Genomic DNA, 22,984 nt, shown 5'->3' on the forward strand with positions numbered 1-22,984 from the left:
AGGGTTCCTCAACCCTTCTGACTCCATGTCAGCCCAGCCTGGAAGATTTGCACAAGGTGTATTACAAAAGCAATGGGTAACTCTGTTTGCTTTCTCAATATAAGACTACAATATTGGATACAATTTCTAAACCACGTTCCATCTGCCACTCTGAGATTCTGATGTGAGGCTGGTGTAGCCCCACTAGAGAAAGGAGAATTGCCTTTCTAATTATAGCAGTAGCAGTAGTGATAATAATAGCCTTTATCTGTGAAAACACTAACAATTGAGGGGATATGGAGCTTTTGGGCAGTGCCCCTCTTTTTTAAATTGTGGTGAAATACACATAACCTGAAATTGACCATTTTATCCGCTTTTAAGTGTACAGTTCAGTGGCATTAATATTCACACTGTTGTGCAACCATCACCTCCATCCACCACCAGGACTTTTTCATCTCCCCGAACTGACACTCTGTACCCATTAAACAATAAAATGTCTACCCCTACGCACAACCCTCACCCTCTGGCAAACACCATTCTACTTTCTGTCTCTATGATTTTGACTACTCTACGTACTTCATATAAATGGAATCATACAGTGTTTTTCCTTTTGTGTCTGGCTTATTTCACTTATCACAATGTGTTCAAGTTTCATCTATGTCATAGCATGTGTCAGAATTTCATTGCTTTTTAAGCTTGAACAATATCCCCTTGTATGGATATACCACGTTTTGTTTATCCATTCATCCAATGAACACTTGGGTTGCTTCCATTCTTTGGCTATCATTACAGTGTCGCTATTGATACTGGGTGTGTTGAAATGATTCAAAGTCAAAAATAGCATATAACAAGATGCATGGGTATCTTCTGTTTGTATGGTGTTTTTAACTTGTCAGAGGGCTTTTGAAACTAGGGTGTGAAGGTAAGAATAGGAGTGTGATGGCCAGTCAAGGCCTGGATTTTAATCCTGGCTTTGTCTCCTTACTAGTTGTGTGACTTGAATAAGTTTCTTAAATGCACTGTGTCTCAGTGTCCTCATGTGAGAAGAAGTCAGGACATTATGCCCAGTGTGGACAGTTACTATGATTCTAAATAAGAGAACAAGGGTGAAAGTGTTGAGCAGAGTCTGACTTTTAATACTCAATGGATTTCATTGTTTGTGTTATTACTTCATTGTTTCCATCTGATTCAAATGACAATCTGTGGTTAGGTAGGACATGAAATATTTGTCTCCTATAACGGATTAGGAGACTAAAGGATTTAATGAATTAATGGCCAAGGTCAGATTGGAACCCAGGTCTCCCGAATTTCAGGTGAGGGAGGATTGGGAAGCAAATATGAGAATGGCAATTGTTACTTCTACCTGCCTTTCAACCTTTCAGACTCCAGGTGGGTCTCATGGCCCTGACTGTCCTCCCATCCCTGCCAACCACCACATGCCAGGCAGCTGGAGGGACGGTTGTGTGGCCCTGCAGAGCCGGCACCCCGGTGGCACCAGACAAGCCTGCCCTGGAGCCTTCTTTCCATTCAGCCACTTCCCTACGATCAAGCTGTGCCCATGGGCTCAGGGATTCCTGTGGAAGCACAGAACTTCCTACAGCAGCCCCACCTGTCTCACCCGTGCCTGAGACACTCAGACCCCAGGTCCAGTGACAAGTGGACTGTATCTTTTGGCTACCTTCCCCGGCCTGGTGTGCCTTCCCCTTGCCACACGACTGCCTGATATCATGTGTGTGTGACCTGATGCCAGCTAGGGCCCTCCCGATTCAGGGGACCATTTACACTTAGCTTGAGCACCACTCGCCATGCCCTGTGGAGGTCCAAGGCTCTCCCCGGTTTCAATCAGTTCCTAGCTGGGGTCATGATAAGAGAGCCATTTGCACATTTCCCTCAAGTCCCACACTCTTGCCTCTTAGTTTAATGGTCATTTCCCCACTCTGCCCATGTTGACTCTGCATCACATTTTCTGGGTTGGAAACCCAATCTCTTTCACACAAGGCGATGTGTATGTGTGTAGAGTATACGAAAGACTTACTGGCGAGACAGAGAGGGGGTATGTATTTCAGAAATGCATGTAACTTTGTATTGAATATTAGATACTGTATGGGGGCGAGAAATAAAAATAGCCAAAGCTGATGTTTACGGGGTGCTTATTACATGATAGGCATTGTACTAAGCACTTCATACGTATGACCTGATTTGATTGTCCCCACGATGCTAGGAATTAGACACTATTGATGTGTCCAATGTATAGATTAAACTGAGGCTTCGAGAGGATAAGAGATGTGTTCGAGGTTACACAGCCGGGAAGTAGCAGAGCTAAAGAACCGAACTCGGGCAGTCTGACTCCAGAGCCGTCACCCAAACCACTCCTGTGGTCCCCTGCCTCCCACACTCTCCGAATGGTTTGTCTGCTTCCTCCAGCCCCACACCATCCTGGTAACATATTCTCTTTTCTTCCTACTCTCATTTCTTATCTTCCCCTCCTTCCTTCCAGATAAGCGTGGAAACTCCAATATCTTCTGCCTCTATTATTCAGACCAGTTCAAGTTTCCCCAGCCCTTTGCTCCTGACCTCCTCTCAGATTCCAACAAAGTTCTCAGCAGAGCAAAATGCCTTTCGTATAATAACATCCACACACCTTTGATGTTAGGCATATGGCCGCACGCTATGCAGGTTCTCCGCTCTAGGACAGGAATGACAAGCGTGTGGCCTGTGGCCGCCCCTCCCACTCCCATCCCCACGGCAGACATCACTGATTCATGACCGCACTCCTCCTTGTGGAGCCCAGACACGGCACAGGAATCCAGAAAGCCACTGCCAACTAAGCCGGTCTGTTGCGCGAAATGAAACCTTCTCTGCCGCCACCCCCCCGCCAACAGGGTAAGGCCGTGACTGCACAGGAAAGGGACCAGACCATCCTTCAAGGGGGAAGGTGAAGCCTGATTCCAGTCTCTGGAGGAGATCAGACTTGAAAGGTGGGCCTTCCACCGGCCCTGGATTCCTTCCCTGGGCCTCGTTCTTTTAGCCTAGACTCTTTGGTTGAAGGCTCTTTTGAGTGAGAGGAGAAAGTTGACCCTTTGTCACATGGATGCCATTCCCACAGCTGGGCATGGGGGCAGCTATTGGGGACCCCAAACTGAAGACAAACCAGATTTGTCAGTTTCTTGGCAATGCCTGTGTTTCTTCATTGCTGTCCCTGAGCCTTTAGTCGTCTTGTTGCGTGTCCTAGACCATCACTGGTCTGCTGTCTATTAATGGAGAGGTCATGAGTCCAAGATTAATTTAGAACCACTTAGAGAAGCACTTCCTCCCTCAAGCCCATAGGACAGTTACGAGGTTGACCAGAGAAACAAGTCTCCCAGGACAGGAGAAATAAGGCTGCCATCCTTAGGGATTCTGGCAAGCTTTGAGAAGGGGTGGGTGGTAGAACTCTGAATTGCAGTAGAAAACGGAGAGCTAGATATCGCCCCAGTCTCAAGCCTCAACCTGTTTGAATTTGAACCCTGGGGGCTTCAAGATGCCAAGAGGCCCTTGCCATGGAGGAGAATGTTGAGCTCCACCTGCCCAAGGAAGGAGAGGGAACAGATGAACATTTATTGAACACCTATCGTGCTCCTGCAACGTACAAGACATTTATAAGCATTCTCATGTTCAGTCCTCAGAGCAGCTGTGTGAGGGATAGATTGTCTCTACCTCACAGAAGAGAAACCTAGAATTCAGAGAAATTAAATAATTTGCTCGAGTCACACAGCTAGTGAGTCGCAGAACTGGAATTCAGACCTGGGTATTGTGAAACTTGAAAGCCAAGGAGCTTATCACTTGTGCTGTATTTCCTGGGGGTGGGGGCTTGGGGAAGCCGTTAAGAGAACAAAAATGACCACTTAACAAAACTGAGAAGTCAAGAGGCGTGCTGGGCCCGCTCCAGGGGCAGCAACTTCTACCCTGTGGCCCCTGGACGCTCTGGGCTGCAGACGACCAGCCAGGGTCCTCTTTTCCTCCCCAGCTCACTGTTACCCGGCGCTCCTTTCAGGCCTCTGGAGAGGATGCTATTTCTGAGGCTGAGAAGCAGATGGGGCATGGCTGGGGGCAGGGAGTGACGTGCTTGCCTGACACCCCCGTACATGGCTTTCTACAGCTTATGAGGTTCTCCTTATCCCCTGACAGCTCTGTTCAGGAAGCTCAAGGAAGAGCCTTGTGGCTTGTTTTTTCTAAGGAACTGGCTCTTCTGCAAAACAGAGATATTAATAGTTACCTGGCAAGGTTGTTGCTCAAATCAAAATCAATATATGTAAAAGTCTTAAGAGATTTTAAACACACAGTCACCGTTGCTCTTGTGATCCGTTCATTTCTGATTCGTAAGATATAGATTTGAGGACAAACGTATCTCAAACTTCTCACCATCCAAAATGTTGATCATCTTTTCTTGGAAGAGCAGAAAAGCCTGATAGAATCAATTTAATAATGAAACATTTGGCGAGCGTTCTTAGCAATCTTATTATAAAGAACTTTTTAGATCAACCATAGTCTAAAATGCGAATATGATATGTGTGATCAATTACAACCATACTTGAAGATTATTTCATTCTAGGATTATGAATCACAACATAACTTCAAAGAATGAAATAGCATCATTATCACCATCATTACCCCATCATCATCATCACACCTTTCCATCGCAGGCGATTGGACCCCCACCACTCCCACATGCCTACGAGGGAGGTATTATAAATCTCCTTCTGCAAATAAAATACAGCTGAGCTTCCAAAAGGTTCAATACCTGTATGAGTTCACGTAGCAAAGTCTCAGGGCCAGAATTTGAACCTAGTTTTCTCTGATGTTAAAATCACATGCTCTTTCCGCTGTAACAGCCAGCTTCCAATATCTCACCATGGGTTTTTCACTGGCTTCACTAGCCAGGGATTCTGATTGAGTTGGTCTGGGGTGGGGCCCAACATGTATAATGGAAGCCAGATTCCCTGAATCAGTATCTGGAATGGTGTAAAAGTCCACATTAAGCCTTTGCAGAAACCAGTGGGAGCTCCTTGTGCCACCATAGTCCCAACTGGCTAGATGTTTTCACGGCACCTCTTCCAGCAGCCTGTCTGCAGCAGAGAATAACCACCACTCAGTATTGCTATTGTCAAGGGGGATTTGGGGTAATGACCTCACACATGGGTGGCCTGAGCCCTGAATATTTGCTTTTCCCCTGTAGCCGAGTAGGCTCCCAGGCAGCCTGTAGAGCTTGTGGACTCCGTGGGCACTGATGGCTGGGTCTGTGATGATGCCCTCTCCCCCCATCTTCACCTCCACCTTACTGTACTTCTTTTAGTTCCTAGGCTACGTCATGCTCTTTTCCAGTTCAGGACCTTTACACATGCTGGCCTGGAATATTCTTGCTCATCCCACCCCTCAACCTCCACCTCTGCCTTCATCCAGCTTAATGAGACTTCACCCTGGCCTCTCACATTAGGATCATTTGAGGAAGTTAAAAAAAAAGGTGATGTTCAGGCCTCACCCCAAGCCAAACGCATCAAAATTTCTGGGGGTGAGGCCTTCTCACAAGTATTTTTATATCGTTCTCCAGGTTATTTTTATATGCAACCAGCAATGAAAACTGCTGATTCTAGCTAGTTCCTACTTGATTTAAATATCACTTCCTCCAGAAAGCCTGCCCCAGCCCACCTCTCACCCCACCCCAATTCCCCCACCCCTAGACTGGGCTCAGCCCCTCTGCTGTCTGTTCCCATTGTCAGTGTCCCAAGAAGCTGCGAACTCTTGGACACAGTGACCATGTCCGCCGTGTTCGCCGGCCGGGCCTCAGAGCCAGTGCCTTGCACATAGAATGTGCCTGCTCTGCTTTTCTGGCTGATGGAATAGACCAAACAGATATTTCAAAATTCCGCAATTACTCACTGATGCCTGCTCTGTGCCAGACCTTGTGCTGGGCTCTGGGGATTTAAAGTTCAGTAAGACGTGGCCCTTGACCTTGCAATGCTCATAGTCAGGCAGGGAAGACGGATGCGTGAACAAATAATCTCAGCGTGGCATCTGACTAGGGGCACAGGTGGAAGGCTGGCAACTTCTTCAGGCCTGAGATCACCAGTCGGGATGGCCAATACCCACGGGTGAGCTTTGGAGGCACCAGGAGGTGGGGGGAAAGAGTGAAAATGAACAGACCGCTTGATTGGTGGGTTGTAGGGCTCAGGGCTGGGGGACTGGGGGAGGAACCATCCTGGGTCCCCTGTGCCCAGCACCAGTCCTAGAATATGCTAGGTGCTTGTGAAGAACTTGTTGAGCGAATCGATGAATAAATGATTCAATGAGGCAAATCAATGCCTGGTCTCTGAGGAACTGGAGAACTCCCTGGGTGAGGACCAGTGTGTGTTTTACAGGTTTCTATGCCAGAGCGGTGTCATGGTTAAAAGAACACAGTTCAGAAGCCAAAAGGAATTTCAACATAGCTCAAGTCCTTTATTTGTATTTCTCAAACACCATGAAAGGTTCTCAAAATCCACAGTCACACATCTCAAGGTGTTTGCTTGCCTGTTTTTTCCACACTCCCATCCACCGCCCTTATAGCTCTCAGTTCCCTTGGAGCCTTTCTTAGCCAAAGCCTCCCAAATCCCCCTACAGGTGTGCTTTAGGGGCACCAGGGGGTGGGGAAAGAGAGTGAAGATGAGGAGACAGCTCAATTGGTGGGTTGTAGGACCCAGGTCTGGGTCCAGGGGGCTGGGGGAGGACCCATCCTGGATCCCCCATGCCCACTGAATGTCTCCCCTCTGCCTGTCCTCCCAGGTCCAAGAGGACACCTCCAGGGAGGAAGAAGGGCAGAGGAGGGAGGGAACTGTTTGGGAATGTATACAAGACAGTATTTTAAAAAATCACATATAAGTAAGAGCTACACTTCCCATATGAAATGCTATTTCCATCAATTGCCTTAAAAAGTAACCTTGGTTCTACAGCCTAGTGGCTTAAAGTGTGTTTACAGCTTAATGCTGATCTTGAATCATCTCAGTCCAGGGTGGGATCCCCCTCTCTGTCCCTCCTCATTCAGGCCCTTCATGTACCCCTGTTTCCAGGCTGGGTTGAGGAGGCGGGCACTGGGCCACCTTGCCCTGGTGCACAAGCTGCGGCTGCCCAGAATTCAGGTGCTTTCCCATCAACTCATCTGCGCCCAGAGGTGAGAGTCCTGGCTCCCTGGCGGTATTAAATAGGTTTCTGAGACAGAACACTAGTAATTGAGAAGAATGTCCCGTTTCATTGTTAAGAAGTGATTCCCTCTACACTGCAGGCCTATGGGAGACAATGAGGAGAGCTTGGGTCTTCATGTATTGTCCATCCTCTTGGGGTACCAGTAAGATGAAGGACAAACAGATGGATGGATGGAGGAATGCAGGGGTGGACAAGTGACCACCCGCTTGGCGATAAGAGAGGTGGAGAGCTCTGGCTGATGCACCAGCGCAGAGAGGGTGCAGCCGGCGGCTGAGGTTTATTGAGCTACTCCTTGGCGTCAGAAGCCGTACTGGGCCTTTCTGTATAAAAGGTCATTTAATTGCACAAGAGATCTGCAAGACGCCGACATTCACTGCCATCGCCTTGGTCTCTTCAGCTCCATTTCATCTCACTTGCTTCTCCCTAAGCCCCAGATGACCTTTCTTGTTCTAGTCTTCCTTCCCTCACTCATTCATTTTAAATGGCTCTACCACTTACTTGCTACACAGCCTCGGGCAAGTTACTTACCCTCTCTGGGCCTCAATGTGAGCGTCTGTAAAATGCGGAATACAGTAGCGCCTCTCTCATAGAGCCTCAGCATGACAGAATGAGTTAATGTATGTAAAGCACAATGCGCGGTGCACAGTATGCTCTATACAGGTGCTAACTATATAGATCACCTACTAAGTGCCAGATGGGGTACCATGCTGCTCACAGCCTTTCTCTCCTTCCTCCACTGGTGACAGCTGCCTGTGATGTAACTCAGTACTTGTGAGCCAGGGGGTTTTGAGCCAGAGACACCTGGCTGAGTGGTTTGAGCTTGGTCAGAGGGTCCTACCCTGTCCCGTTCCCTTTTCTCTTAGTAAATCCCAGGTCATTCAACACCCTTTTTTTTTTTGGCTGTGCCGAGCGGCATGTGGGATCTTAGTTCCCTGACCAGGGACTGAACCCACGCCCCCTGCAAAGGAAGGGCAGAGGGACCGCCACGGAAGTCCCTCAACACCCTTTTAAGTCCAGGTTCACACAAGTGGACCCAGCTTGCCCATGATGGCGGTGGGTGAGACTCCTTCCTCCCTAGTCCTGGGTGATGCCCAGTAGGTCAGACATGTTCTCCCACTTGGCATCCAGATTTCAAGTTTCTCTAAAACGCTAATTTAATCACACCTCTCCCCTGCATATTACGACCACCGATGCTCTCGGGAAAAGTCCTACTGCTTTCAACTTGCCGTAAAGTCCCACGTGATCTGGCTCCTGCCCACAAAGATCCAAGACTGTGGTCCATCCTCATCATCCCACCTTGCGCTCTGTGACCCAGCCTTTCTGAACCTCAGTCCCTCAAACGTACACGCGCACTCTGGCCTCCCCTATCCCTCTGCCTGGAATGCTCTCCACCCACACCTCCATACTCACCGCCAGTGGCTCCCCCTGACCCATTGTATCTCTGCTTAGGCCCCAGTTCCTCTAGCCCTTCTCAACCCCCGAGGTCTGGGCGTGCTGCCTCTTCGCCTAAACTTGAACTCCCCGGGTGGTCTCAGCCTCCCCTCGCTGGATTCCCTGTGAGGTCCAGGAGGAAGGGCACAGCCCTCTCCTCTTCACCGCTTTGCCCCTGGTGTCTCCGAGGGGTCCCTACGCGGCGCGAGCTCCCTCACTGCCGGGGTGACGCGGTGCCTGCCTCTGCTCCGGGAGCTCTGCGGAGGGAGGACCTGCGCTCTCTCCTGTCGCGTTCCAAGGAGAAGGCACAGCCCCTCTGCAGCGCTTCCTCCAAGGCTGCCCGCAGCCTTGCACCGAGGGGGCCTCGAGTCCTCAGGCACCAAGCCAGCCGGAAGGGACTGCTGACCAAGCCATGTCTGTGACTCGCTGGGCAGAGGAGGGAGGAGGCAGGCGTTAATTGCTGGGTCCCCCTGCCCCCAAAGAAAAGCCCAGGCTTTGAAGCTGCAGCTGGGCCACGGAGGAGGCGGGAGAGGCCAAAGAGGTGATGCCGTGGCTGTGGGCACCTCTGAGCCCACAGGATATTATTAATAAAGAAATAACCACCACGGAGCATTTTGTATAAATAAATAATGACACCCTGTCTTCCCCGGCAGCCTGGCCTAAGCGCTTTCCAGCCCCAGTCTGGTTCATCCAGCCCCCTTGGAATGTCAAGGCAGTTGGTGGAGGAGCCTGGCGTGTCCCTCCAGCCCCAGCCTCTCCCCAGTGCAGCCCACCTGGCTAGGCCAGCCCTCCGGCCCCTCTCCTCGAAGCCCCTGTGATGCCAAGAGTCTGGGGCCTCCATCTAGTCTAGGGTGGCAAGTAGGTTACATCTGCTTCAACGCCAGATGGGCAGAGGGGGCCGGAGCTTGGGTGGAGAGGCATTGGAAGCTACATCCAAGCCGCTCGTGAAAGAGGGTGGTGATCAATTAGTGCCGTTTGCTCTTTCTCTGATCTAGTTCTTGCTCTTTGCCTCACTTGGACTGTTGGCCCTGGTTCTCGTCTCACCAACAACCTGTGTGTGCTTTAAACAATCATGACAGGTAATGAACAAGCTCCAGCACACGCATGCATGTGCTCATGTTCACACCTGTACTTCTCCACAGTGGATGGTGTGATTTCTCCGGTATTGTCTTCTTTATACGGGGCCTCTTATTTCATTGAGCTTTTATGTCCTGTCCTTCAGCTGGGAATGCCTTCTATTTATAGTGACTACGGAAATCCTACTCACCCTTTGAACTCAGCTGCCTCCATGAAATCTGTCTTGAGCATCCCCTGCTCCGGCTGCATCTGGCATTATTCACTCTCTCCCTGTTCCTGTGGCTCCCGTCTCCTGCAGCCAGATTGGCTCCTTGAGGTCAGACTGAGCCCCGCTCGTCCCAGCAGCTCCCCCATCCCACCTGCCCCTCAAGACTTAGTTTCAACACTTAGAACAAGGGTTGGCACACTTTTTCTGTAAAGGGCCAGATAGTAAATATTTCAGGCTTTGCAGAACCACATATGGTCTCTGTTGCATATTTATGCGCTTGTTTTGTTTACAACCCTTTAAAAATGTAAAAATCATTCTAGCTCAGGGACCATTCAAAAATAGGCCAAAGGCTGGATTTGGCCTTAGTTTGCCAACTCTTGATTTAGGTAAACAAATCTTTAAGCACTCCTGCTGTGTGCTTAGTGTGATTCTAGGTGTGGGAAAGACAAAGATGTACAAAGCACATCCATGTCCACAGGGAATGCCCTGAATGGAGGGAGAGACGTTCATAAATAGGCCATTACAATAAAGTGATGGGGGCCATGAGGGAACTGGGGATGCAGACTTCCTGGGAACGACCTCAGAGCTGAACCTGTACACCTAGGAATGAGATAGAAGAGAGGAAGAAGAGATCAAGGCAGAGGGAACAACAGGGCAAGGGCATACAGGAGTGAACCAGCCCTGCGTGTCCTAGGAACTCCAAGTGGAGGGTACTTAGCACAGTACCTGGCAGAGAGTAAGTGCTCAATACAAGTATAGTGCCTTGAGCAGCTTCCGTCATGGTCCCCAGGCCAGTGCCAGATCCTGAGTCAGCACTCAAGAAATATTTGAGACTGTGTGGTTCTTTAATTTCTTCTTTAATTTTTTATTTTCATAAGGGCACAGAGCCTGAATCTACATCCAACCAACCCTTAGGAGGGAGGCAGGTCCACTCGGGAATGAGTGCTGGTCAAGGTGACTGTTGGCACATCTTTCCTTGACATGAGTTGTATTCCTGCCTCTGTCACTGACCTTGATTGAGCAAGTTATTCTACTTCTCCAAGTGTTAACTTTCTCGCTGTAAAGTGGGCAGAATGGTGGGACCTGCCTCTTGGAGGGGACTTCGGGAGTCAGTGAGCCCTTGGCAAATGCCCCGTGAAGGTGACCAGAAAGAGTTCTTTCCTATCTGCTGGGCCCAGGACATGGAGGGTGGGAGGGATGCGCTGAGGGTGATCGGCACAGATGGAACGGCAGAGAGAGGGCGTGAGGAAGGAGCCTGACAGAAGCTGAGAGCGGACATGTCCTGCATCGACCAGCTCGGCCAGCTCAGGCTTGGGACGGGCCCGCGGGCGGGCAGAGTGCCCTCCATCTCCGAGTCAGTCAGGGTCTGGGGACCATGCAACTCCCTGCCGGCAGCCTATGGCACCTTCCAAACAAAGAGGATTCAGGTCTTAGAGAGTCAGGCAGAGGGACAGGGCAAAGTTCCTGTGGCACAGAACGTAGACTTAGGAGTGTTTGATGTTTATTCATTGGCTCCTAGTCTTTCTCCGAAGGAAATTTGAGGCAGATTGCAACAAACTACGTGCTTACAAGAGGGTTGCTAGAAAGAGAAGTCGGAAACAACCACAGCCCAAGAGCTGGATTAGACATTGAATTTGGCTCTGAACCTCTGAGCAGCTGAGGCATAAGCAGAGCCCGGGGAGAGAAAGAGAAAGAGACGAATATTGAGTCTGTAGTGAGCACCATTATCGTGCAAGGTATTCTCACGTGGCAGCCCTATGATGATAAACATTATTATTTCCATTTACAGGACCAAGAAGTTAGAGAGGCTGCATTGTGTTTTATAAATGTATTCATGCACACCTGTGCTTATTGAGTATCTACCATGTGGCAGGCACTGTGCCGGATGCCTTATACACAGAATTTTAATTCTTCTAACAATTCTCAGAAGTGGGTATTATCATTATCCTCATTTAACCAACAAAAATCAGAGAGGTGAAGTGATTTCCTCGAGGTCACACAGCTAGTATTTAAACCCAGAGGAGTTTGATTCTAAACCTCATCTCTCACCACCCTCTTAACCCAACTCCTCTGAGAACAGGTTCCTTCACACTAAATTCTATAAGAAATTTCTCATATGGAGTCTTAATTGGAGGAAGAAGGAGACAGTGAGTAACATAAACAGTCAGTTTTAAAGAAATCCCAGAATCAGTTTTAGATGGAGGGTTGAAAGTTTTGTGCATTATCTTTTGGTTTGATTAAACAACACATGCAGCAAAGCTCTTTCTCCTCCCAGGACCTGTTAGCTTCCTTCCGTGATGGACTAAGGCTAGGCACAGCGGGGCTCGGGGGCCAGGACCCAGCCTCCTTCCAGGCCAGGGTGGGCAGCGGCTGTCAGAAACAGCACATCCAGGATGATCTGAATTTCCCACCCTTCCCTTTCCTTTCCCCTTCTTGGGCCTGTGTTTTTATGACACTCAGTTTGCTGCTTCTTGGGGCCGGACGCCTCCTCTGAGCTGAGCCAGCCTTTTATGGCCATGGAGCTAATTAAGTAAGAGCAACTCAGGGACACTTGGAGAGCAGCTCTGGTCATCGTCAGGTCTGGGCCAGGCAGCCAAGTGCCTCTGGCCCGGGATGTGAAAGGAGCTCTTGGCTGAGCATCAAGCTCTTTCTCTCTCCAGCTGGTCCCGACTCACCTTCTCTGTTCCCTCTGATCACAGACACTTGCAGCCACTTCTTCCCCGAGCTAGTGAGGAACCTTCAGAGACTGGCCTAAGGATCACCATGTCCCAAGTCTTATTTTCATTTCCACTCTGGAGTGATTTTTGCACAAGAGGGATGTGAGGACAAGCTCTTGGACGGAGCACATGTGTCCATCTTCCTTTCTGGGAAGACAAGCCTTCTGGACGCCGCCCTTGACAGACAGGAATGGCGGCAGCTCCCAGCCAGCAATTTTTCTCAATGGAAGGTTATAAGCAACCAGCCCTGAGGGTTGAACTCCTCTGCTCCCTTCTCCCAGTTTTGGAGGGGGGAGTTTGTTCTCAGGATTCTTGTCCTGGGCCAGGCTTATGTTCTCCAAGAAAAAGGTGGGGACAGGCCCAGAAAGGAAACACAATGGACATGTGTTGACAGTTGGAAGTTTCTGTGAGTGAGGTCACCCAGAGAGCAGGTTTTCCCGAGTCTTGGGCTTCCTGGGTACTTCTTCACTTCTCTGCCTGGAATGTCAGGCTTTGCACCCTCAGCCTCCACCCTTAGGCCCACTGCCCTCCTTCAGACGTCACAACTTCTCTCCTGGACTCTTTGAAACGTGCCACCTGTCCATGGTAGGATGCAGCGGCCACTGGGAGGGGAAAGAGCCAGCCTACCTGGGTTCGAATCTGGTGTAGAACTTTGCCAAACCTCAGTTTCCTCATCTGAAAAATGGGGCAATAGTTGGACCACCCTGTGAAGTTTGGAGGAGGATTAAAGAAGGGGATTCATGCGAAGGGCTCAGCAGGGGGCCTCACAGAGAGTAAGAGTGGGAGATAAAGGGTGGCTCTCCCCCTAGCCTCGTGGCTTCTATACCATCTCTCCCAGGGCCTCCACAGACCTCCAATCACATGCTTCACACACACAACGGCTTCCTTTTCTTGTCTCGACCACAGGAAGCCTCCAGGATCCTTAGCATACTGTAGAAGACCCAACACAACTTCCATTTCATCTCTCATCCTACCCACTCCTCCAGCCTCCCCCAACTCCACACCACACATATGCACTTGAAACTCTAATCACGTGTTCCCCAAATGCCCCGAGATCTTTTTAGGTGTTGTTTCTTCCTCCCAGTCTGCCCTCTCCTGCTTCTCCCTTGACAAACTCCTACGTACCTTTTAAGGCTTAATTTAAATGCCCCCTTCATGGAGAAGTCTTCCCTGCCCACCATCACACACACACACACACACACACTCCCTGTAGGGATGGCCCCCCCTCTGCACACCCACTGCACATGCCCTCCTAGAGGAGGCATCACTCTGTGAGTGAACGGCTGGTGTGTGTGCCCCTTCTGTCTCCTTCACAACCCGTGAGGTCCTGGAGAGCAGGGACCATGTCGTATTCCTTTTGGCACAAGACACGGCACGTACTCGGTGTTCAGTAAGTACCCGTGGGACTAACACACGCATCACTGTTCTCACCGAGGGTTGCAAGGTAGGAAGTCTCTTCCCATCCGCCAGTAGATCAGGGCTGCTGTGTACAGTCATGTGGCTTGTGGGGTGTGCCACCTGCACGGCCATTCCCAGGGTCCCTCCACTAAGTTAGCCCTAAGTACCCCCTAAATTAGTTGATATTCGCACCACAATTCATAATTTACAGGTTTGTTTTCACAAATAGCATAATTAATAATGGTAACAATAGCCAGAATGCTGACATTTATTGAGTGCTTACTCTGTGCCATGCATTTGACATGGGTTATTTTGCTTAATCCTTACAGCAACACTATGAGGCAGATAGGACTTTTACACTCATTTTTACAGATGTGGGAACTGAGGCTCAAACTGAGAGTGGGAAAGTGGACCTTATCCTCAGGCCCTTTGACGCCAAATCCTATGATCCCTCCACCCACCCGGAGAACCTGAAGAGCCTAGTGGTTGTGCATCAGAAGCTACCAGGGTCCTCATTCCTCAGCTCTCTAATTTCTTTTTCTTTCTTTCTTCTTTTTCTTTTTTTTTTTGGTTTGGCCGCATGCACTCGCACAGCATGCAGAATCTTAGTTCTCTGACCAGTGATCGAACCTGCGCCCCCTGCAGTGGAAGCGTGGAATCTTAACCACTGGACTGCCAGGGAAGTCCCCTCAGATCTCTAATTTCTGGTTTAGCTCCTTCCCTGTCCCCTTGATCCTCTGTCCCACCCCCTGCTCCAGGGCCTGGATGATAAGAATAATCTGGGTTGCAGAATCTCCTGAATCCCAGCGTATATATAGGAAAGGAAACAGGCACTGGAGTATGACAATCTTGGGTTCAAAACTGGCTCTGCCACCTTCGGTCTCTGTGTCTGTGGACAGGTGTCTTAGCCTCTCTGTGCTTCCATATTTTCATTTGCAAAATGGAGATATTACCACCAAACCTAGTGGTTTGCTATGAGGATTTAGAACCTAGTTCAATGCCTGGCTTATAGTAAATATTGAAATAAATGTTTCCCTCCTTACTTCTCCCTAAAAAAAAAAACAACAGAAACCTTAAATTTTTTTTTAGAAAGCAATTTCTATGGCAGTATGCTCAAGGAAACCATAGCAACCAGTTTCCTGCAGCTTGGTTTCCGGCCTTCCCCAGCTGTACAATGGTGCTGGGACACAGCCTTTGTTATTCCCAATACCCCAGGGAAGATTGGAAGTCACGCGCTCTGTGGGGTGGAGGCATCTGCTGGGGAGAATTGCCTAGGCTGATGGCGGTGTCACTGCCATTGGCACCTCAGCTCCCGGTGAAATGAGGCTGGCCCAGTCCTGTCCCCCAGTGGTCAGGTCACAAGGATGCGATGGTTCCCCACTGGAGACGCTCTTCATTTTCTAAGGCCTGCCTCATTGTGGGTCAGGCCGGAGCAGCTGCTTTTCTTTTTTTATGGGGATAAAAGCAGCATTTGGTTGGGTCTGGAGAGCTTCCTGACTCTCCTTAGATCTTTAAGACATTTCCTAGGAGGTAAAGGCCACGTGGTACCCTGTGATCGTGCATGTGTGTGTGTGTGTGCATATGAAGATTGCCAGGAGTGAAGGCAGTGCCTCTAAAGGACAGAATAAAGGCTGCCAGCCACAAGGAGCCGCTAAGGTTGGCCTTGTAGAGCAGGGAACTCTGCATTCCTATTGGCCTCTGAGTCACGCTGTGGTCTGGTCCAGTCCACGATGACACCACACCTGGTTTGCCATGCTACCTTGCACTCTGCAGAGGAGTTGCCTGGGTGCTTGGCATACTCAAACATGAAGTGAGACAGTCTGGCTGTGGAGGGACTTCCCAGCAAGCCATTCGGGCAAGAGCAACCTGGCTGTGTCACAGTGTGGGGCTGAACATCAGCCCAGCCCACAGTGACGGATTACAGGGGTCCCAGGCAGTGGGGAGGAGGGCGGTGAGGTAGGAAAGGGCAGCATCTTGGGATGGTCAGGGTGCCTGAGTGCCTGTGGCTTACTCTATAGCAAACTCAGGGCCTCCCTAGCCCAAAGGCTTCCCCTGGGCACATGGTCAGGGCTCAGTGGCCGATGCAGCCCCTTCATTTTACAGAGGAGGACAGGCGGGCAAGCTCTGTTCTCAGAGCTGTCCCAGAGAGAACAGAGCTTGCCCAGGGTCACACAGCTTACCAAGCACAGAATTATTGTACTTTAGAGACAAAATGCCTCTTAAAAATGATCTGTCCCGATCACCTCAATTGATAGATGAGGACTCTGAGCTTCCGGGCAAGAAAGGAGCTTCTTAGGAGCACAGAGCAGAGAAGACCCACAGGCCCTGACTCTGTGAGTGTATGACTGGTCTACCCAAGGGTCAGCCCTTGGGCTAAGTCTGGCCTGCCACCTGTTTTTGTAAATAAAGTTTTATTGGAACATAGCCATGACCTTTCATTCATACATTGTCCATAGCTGCTTCTGTGCAACTGTGGGTTGAGTAGTTGCAGCAGAGACCATATGGCCGGCAAAGCCTAAAATATCTCCCATCTGGCTCTTTACAGAAAAGGTTTACCCACCCCTGGTCTAATTCACTGAAGTTTTCCAAAGGCCTGGAAACTGCTGACCATGCTTCCAATATCTTCCTCCTTTGAGAAGAGAATCCACCCCCACTGTCAGGCTGGGTGCCAGCCCGAGACCCCTCTCTACAGGGTGAGACTGTGCCCCAGGAATAGAGCGAGGGGGGCTGACAAATAGGAATGCCTCCTTCAGAGGGGAGTTGAGCGTGTAAGATAATCAGGATAAGAGTGAAAACAATAGCTAACAGTTGTAACAGTGTGTCATGTTCTGTTAGAAGGTCTTTTCCTGTAGGATTGAACCCTCGTGGCAACTTGGTGAGATAGGTACAGTTAGTATTATCATTTTGCACAAGAGAAGTTGAAGTATGGAGAGATTTAGGAACTTGCCAGACCCGCTAAGTGGTGGAACCAGGTGTGAACCCGGGAAGGCTTACTCTGGAGCCCTTGTCCTTCATCTGCTGCACGATCTGGATTGTGGGGGGATGGGTGCATCTCACTTGAATTAGGAGAGGTCAAGCCATGACTCTGTACTTTTCTTCTTCATCCCTTTGTCAAACGTTTAGTAACCACGTTTTGAGCAAGCGTCATTGTGGAGCTGTGCTGGGTATTGTGAGTCAGAAGGAGAGAGGAGGAGAGAGAAAAATGTCAGGCATGGAGCCTGTATCTGAGGAGCCCACCAATGAGGGGACAAGGCAGCTACGTGATTAGTGGCTGTCTTTAGTAGAAATTGGCGGTGTCAAAAGAGACGCCCAAGTAAGATGCCAGGGAATTCAAGGTGCCTCCTGTTCTGGGATACTACATAGCCATTCAAGTGTTCAGGATCAGGGGCTCAGATGCCAGTGCCTGGACCAGCCAGGCAGGGGATGTAAACAGAGGAGCAGACCTCACTCGTGTTTAACACAAGGAAAGGTGGCCTTGGGGAGAGATAGCTCATATAGTCCTCATGCTAGGTGTGCAACTGCAGAATTTGAACATGAGCCAAACAAAACCTCTCAGGGTAGATAAGTCATGACCTCTGTATTATTTTGACTAGTGTGTACTGACATGTAAAGATTCCATATTATATTATTAAATGTAAAAAGCAGATTACAAAACAGATTAACATTTTTTTTTAATGTGTATGTCTACACACATAGAAATACACAGAGGAAAGGCTGGAATTGCTCCAAAATTTTAATAGGATTTACAGATGCTGGTACTTTTCTTCTCTGGTTTTTTCTTCATTTTTTTTCTCTTTTTTGTACCATAAACTTATATTACTTGCCTAAATTTCTGTTTTTGAGAGTTTAGAAGAAGTGATGATTCTATATTCTTCCCCAATCCACCATCTTCTAATTTCTACATTTCAACATTCAACTCAAACATCACCTCTTCCAGGAAGCCTCCCCGGGTTCCTAGAGTGGGTTTGCCCTCCCTCCACACAACCCTCCCCGTATCAGAGCTCTTCTTTTGTGGAGATTACTGTCTGGTTCCCTGTATACACCTGGTTCCTCACTGAAAGGGACACAAGATGTGAGCTTCCAGAGGGTGGGGACCATGTATAATCCATCTTTGTATTTCCAGTAGCTACCATAGAACTTAACACATAGTATATGCTCCACAGATATTTGAGGAACCAGGGCCTGAATTTAGAGCTGCAGGCAGGAGGGAAGACCCCATGAAGGAGAGGCAAACACAGTGGACCCAAGGGCTGGGAGACTGGGGCACCGGGAGCAAAAGGCAAGGACATTCCAGGCACCGAAGGGAACAAGAGGGCATCCTGGGCATGGTGGATCATCCCATTTGGCTGGAATGTGGGGTGTTTGAATGAGAATAGAGAGAAATTGGGAGGAAGAAGATGGGGGCCGGTATACACAGGGGCAGGAATGTCAGACTTGGGAGTTTAGGTGTCGTTCCAGGGACCAGGGCAAGCCTGGTCCCTCCCTTACAAAGCATCTCTCACTCCAGTTCATCATTTCTTTCATCTCCTGCTCTCCCCAACCCCCGCACCGAAGCTTTTTCCTGCCTTTTTGGCATTGAAAGCAGTGCTGGCTTCTGTCCTGAGCAACGTGATCTGCTGCCCATGAGTCAGGGGCTCGGCCATTCCTCAGTGACTAAGGCTGTCGCTTCCCGCCAGTTTCCCGTAACCGCCTGAGTTAAGACTCGGTCTGAATCACCGTTTATTGTTTTTAGAGGTTTTTTTCCCCACTACCCTCCAGCTTTTAAATATCAACTGCCTCAGCCAGCCCAGTGGAGCTGAATGAGCGCTGAGGAACTGGTTGACATACCCACACCCACAAAAGGGATCCAGAGCCCCGTTCTGTTGTGGGAAGCAAAGCGGCTGTGGTTGTGGAGCCAGACAGACTGGTGTTCAAACCCTGCTTCTATCCCTGCCCACTGCTGTGCTCTCTTGAGCAAGTCACTTCACCTCTCCAAACCTCAGCTTCCTTATCTGTAAAATGGGGATAATAATGCTTATTTTAGAGGGTTATCATGAGGATCGGGGATAAAATCTGTAAAACACCTGGTACATGGCAGGCATTCTAGGAGTGGCAATTATTATCATAAAGCAGAGCTCCTTTGCTTGGGAATGAACTAATGCAGGAGAAAGGTGTGGGTCTCATGCCTTCTGCCCATCTGTCATTTCAGAAAGGCAGGACAATAATGAGCTTCCCAAAATTCACACTCGAGACGTTCACTTTAGGCTGATAAGAAATCGTTTAGTTCTATTATTATTAGCCACCATTTACTGAACACTTACTATGTGCCAGGCACTGTTCTCAGTACTTTACATTAAAAATTTAACCATCATAAGCTCATTTGAGGTAGGTACTATCATTAGCCCCATTTACAGATAGAGCAACTGAGGCACGGAAAGGTTAACTGGCGTGGTAGAGAAAGAGGCAGAGCCAGGATTTGAATATAAATGATCTGCATTCAGGGGACCATGTCATACACAGCAGCGAGGGTCTCTCAGGGTTGTCCCTGGCCTGACCGTCCTTTGCCCTAACTGGGTCATCATTAAATAATGACAGCGTGCCACACACTGAACTAAGCAGTTATCAACTTTCTATTTAATTTTCACAGCATTTATTAAGGATAGGGTTGATGGTCCTCATTTTCCAGATGCGGAAACTGAGGTTTTGAGTGATGCTACTGATTACTGGCAAAGTTAGCATTTCAACTCAGGTCTCTCTTTCTCAAAGTTGGAGGTGGTTCTACCACTCCATGTGAAATGGCTGGCTGGGTTGTCAGCAAGCTGACTTTGTCTTTTTCAAGTTCCGTGACTTGATTATTTGGCAGTCATGGCCCCCTGGTCTGCCTAAATCCTCCAGAATAGGAGACCAGTCTGATAGGGGCTAGCGATGGATTTCCCCCCGACCTTGGGAAGACCATCCTTTGCACTGACAGTCTATGGCTCTGAGAGGCCCTGGGCAGCCCCTGGCAAGTCAGGGTTTGAGGTCCAGGAATTCCCTTCACACAGCACATGTCTACAGTGTCCAGAGCCTCACACCAGTGTCCGGTGAGCATTTCCTGCTGCCAGATGATCAGGAAGCCACCTGGGGAATCTGCACATCCGAGTGGGATTCCTGCGGGGATGGAATGGCCAAGGTGGCAGACAGCCTCAGGAGGCTGCATGGTGCATTCACACACGATTTAGGACCCCTCCACCTGATGGAATAAATTAAGGAGGGAATTAGATAGATTTCCAGATCATTGGGAAAGCTGTGTTGGCCACGGGACCCTGATCAAACTCCTCAGGGAGGGGTAGCCATGGAGTGGACTTTACCCCTCGGGGCTCCAGGGCTGCTGAGTGCCACCAAAGCCACAGGCAGGGCAAGGGCCCACTAACAAAGTACTCACCCTACACATTGCCCTTTTCATGTATCTGGATTGAGGAGTGGGAGACTTCGAGAGGGAGGAAAGGAAGACAGAGAGAAGGGGCTGATAATGTGCTAATAATAATTGCTTCCACGTGCTGCTTGCTATGTGCCAAGCACTGGGCTAAACCTTTTAACATACCTGCATTAGCTCCTATCATCCAATTATTATCCCCACTTCACAGATGGAACCATTGAGCCTTAGAGAAGTTAGTAGGCTGCCCAGAGGAACTATGGACTGGGCACTGGGCACAACCTGACAGCCGGATGTGAAGTGCCCTATATACGTGGCCTGGTTAATCCCTGAGGGAACCCTGCAGGCTGGTATGTATTTTGCCCGTTTTTCAGTTGAAAACACTGAGGTTAGGAGAAGTGAAGGTTCGCCCGTGGTAGCACAGCTAGGATGAGGGAGGACTAGACTCCAACCTAAGTTCGTCTGTGGCTTGTCAACTGTGCCACCCTGGCTCTGGCTAGAAGTTAGAAGACCTGGGTTTTAGTGGCTGCTTTCTTTGCCGTTCATACATAAAATGGGGGTGTTGGACTAAATTATCCTTTAAGTTCCTTGCAGTGCTAATATTTTGTGATTCTCTGAGGAGGCAAGAATGCCCTGGATTTTGGGGAACCATCAGCGGTCTCGTTCTGGCACCCTTCTAAGCCTGTTCAGTGGGGACAGGCAAGGAGAGGGAATGGTTTTATCTTTCCTTCAAGCAGGGCATTCAGGGAGCAGAAAGCCTCATGGCGGCATCTTGGGGATGAGGGTTCGATGATGTGTTTTCCTAAAAGAGAAAAGGGAGATGTTGGGCTTCACCCCACAGTCCTGCAAGCCCCGTACTTGCCCAGCGTCCAGACTGAAGAAAGAGCCTGGAGTCGGTGACAGAGACATCAGTAGTTTAATGGATGGTGATCTTACACGTCTGAAGCAAGGTCCTGGAGCAACACCCCACTGTGTGTGACAGATGGCAGGCAGGACGTGGCGGTTGTCTTTACTTCTGGGGGAGGGTGGGTGGAGGGATTACCAGTTACAGGAGGAATTGACGTCAGCTTGGCTGTCAGTTTCCAGGGAAACCAGTAGAGGAGCTCGCCCCTCACTGCCCTTTTGATAAGCTATCAAACTGGAGATGTTCTGATCTAAAGATTAGAACAATCACTAGCTGGGGTCGGGGGCAAGTATGTAGGCCTTTACTGATTAGGCTCTGTGCATAAGAGGGAAGGTCAGTAGGGCGTAGGTGAAGCAAGCACTGGTCGAGCAGGGGATGTACAGAGAGCAAGAGGACAGCCATCTTGGGTGGCCTGACCATACAGGAGAGTTGGGTTGCCTTTCTCTTTCGCTGTTGTGTCCCAGCAAGGTCTGGATTGTTAATGGGCCATAATTGGGTGCAGAGGAAAACACGCAGTGCTGAGCTTAGCCAGGTCCTCTGTGCTGGTGTTACTGGTTGATTTCTCAGCCCAATGAGCCCATCCAAGAGGCCTGTGGGCAGGACAGTCAGACAAGGGCACCGATGCTCCCTGGAGCACACTGGAGAGCATCTGTGGGTCTCCCCTGCCCCGACCACAGTGGAGCACAGCTGGTTGTGCCTCTTTTTGGCTAGGTTGAGTCACTCATCCCCTGGAATCCCAACTTCACGCCACAAACCAGCACAAGTACAGGACCACATCTCACAGGTCTCCAGGGAGGTGAGACAAATAAGGATATTCAATTGAATCTTCAATGATATAACTTTATCAAGTTTAAAAGACCAGACTTTACACTGATTAGCTTGTCTGCTATATTTTTGACATTAAAATATCCTTTCTTTTACCAAAAAGCAATAGTGAATGTAGATGTAGCAATTTGGGGGGTTTAAATTTCCTTATTTAGGAATATTAAATAAAAGTTAGCAACCCATGTACATTCCCCCAGTGCTTTCTAACTTGCTCATTTGTGAACTGTAAAAACTTGAGATCACTGGCATAGCTTCTCAGAATATTCATTTCTTCATTTATAAAGTAGGGATAATAATTAGTTCTATTTCCCTTGAAGGGTTATTGTGTTGGAAAAGTGAGGTAACATATAATCTGTACGTCCCTGAACTCAGTTTAAAATAGAATTATACTTCCTTTTGTGTCAACTATTATGGTCTGAGTTTCGTTACTGGACATTAGCCCTTGTGACAATGTCCCCCCATCATTTCTGAGGAGTTTCCCAGGGCGTTGGTTTACATGTGCTCCAGAGAGAATCCTGGGGGTCCTTCTGTTCCATGGCACCCCTTTTGTGCCGACACCACAATCTGGGTTAATTCCCCGTGTGAGGTCACCAGTTGGCTGGCTCAGCTGTCATCACCGCTGGCTATCTCTGAGAGCCCAGGGGCAAAGGGGAAGCGCTTGCCTCAATCCAAGGGTCAGTCTGGGTTGCTCTCACCTCTCTGAAGAGGGGCAGGCACTAAGTCATGCCCCCTTGAGCATTGCCTAAATGTTGATTATCACCAAAACTTGCTGCTTCTTTGAGCTGCCGCTGCATCCACCATGGTAAACAGTGGTGGCAAGGGGCTGCCCCGCTCCT

This window comes from Balaenoptera musculus, chromosome 8 (assembly GCF_009873245.2).
Source record: "Balaenoptera musculus isolate JJ_BM4_2016_0621 chromosome 8, mBalMus1.pri.v3, whole genome shotgun sequence".
Taxonomy (NCBI): Eukaryota; Metazoa; Chordata; class Mammalia; order Artiodactyla; family Balaenopteridae; genus Balaenoptera; species Balaenoptera musculus.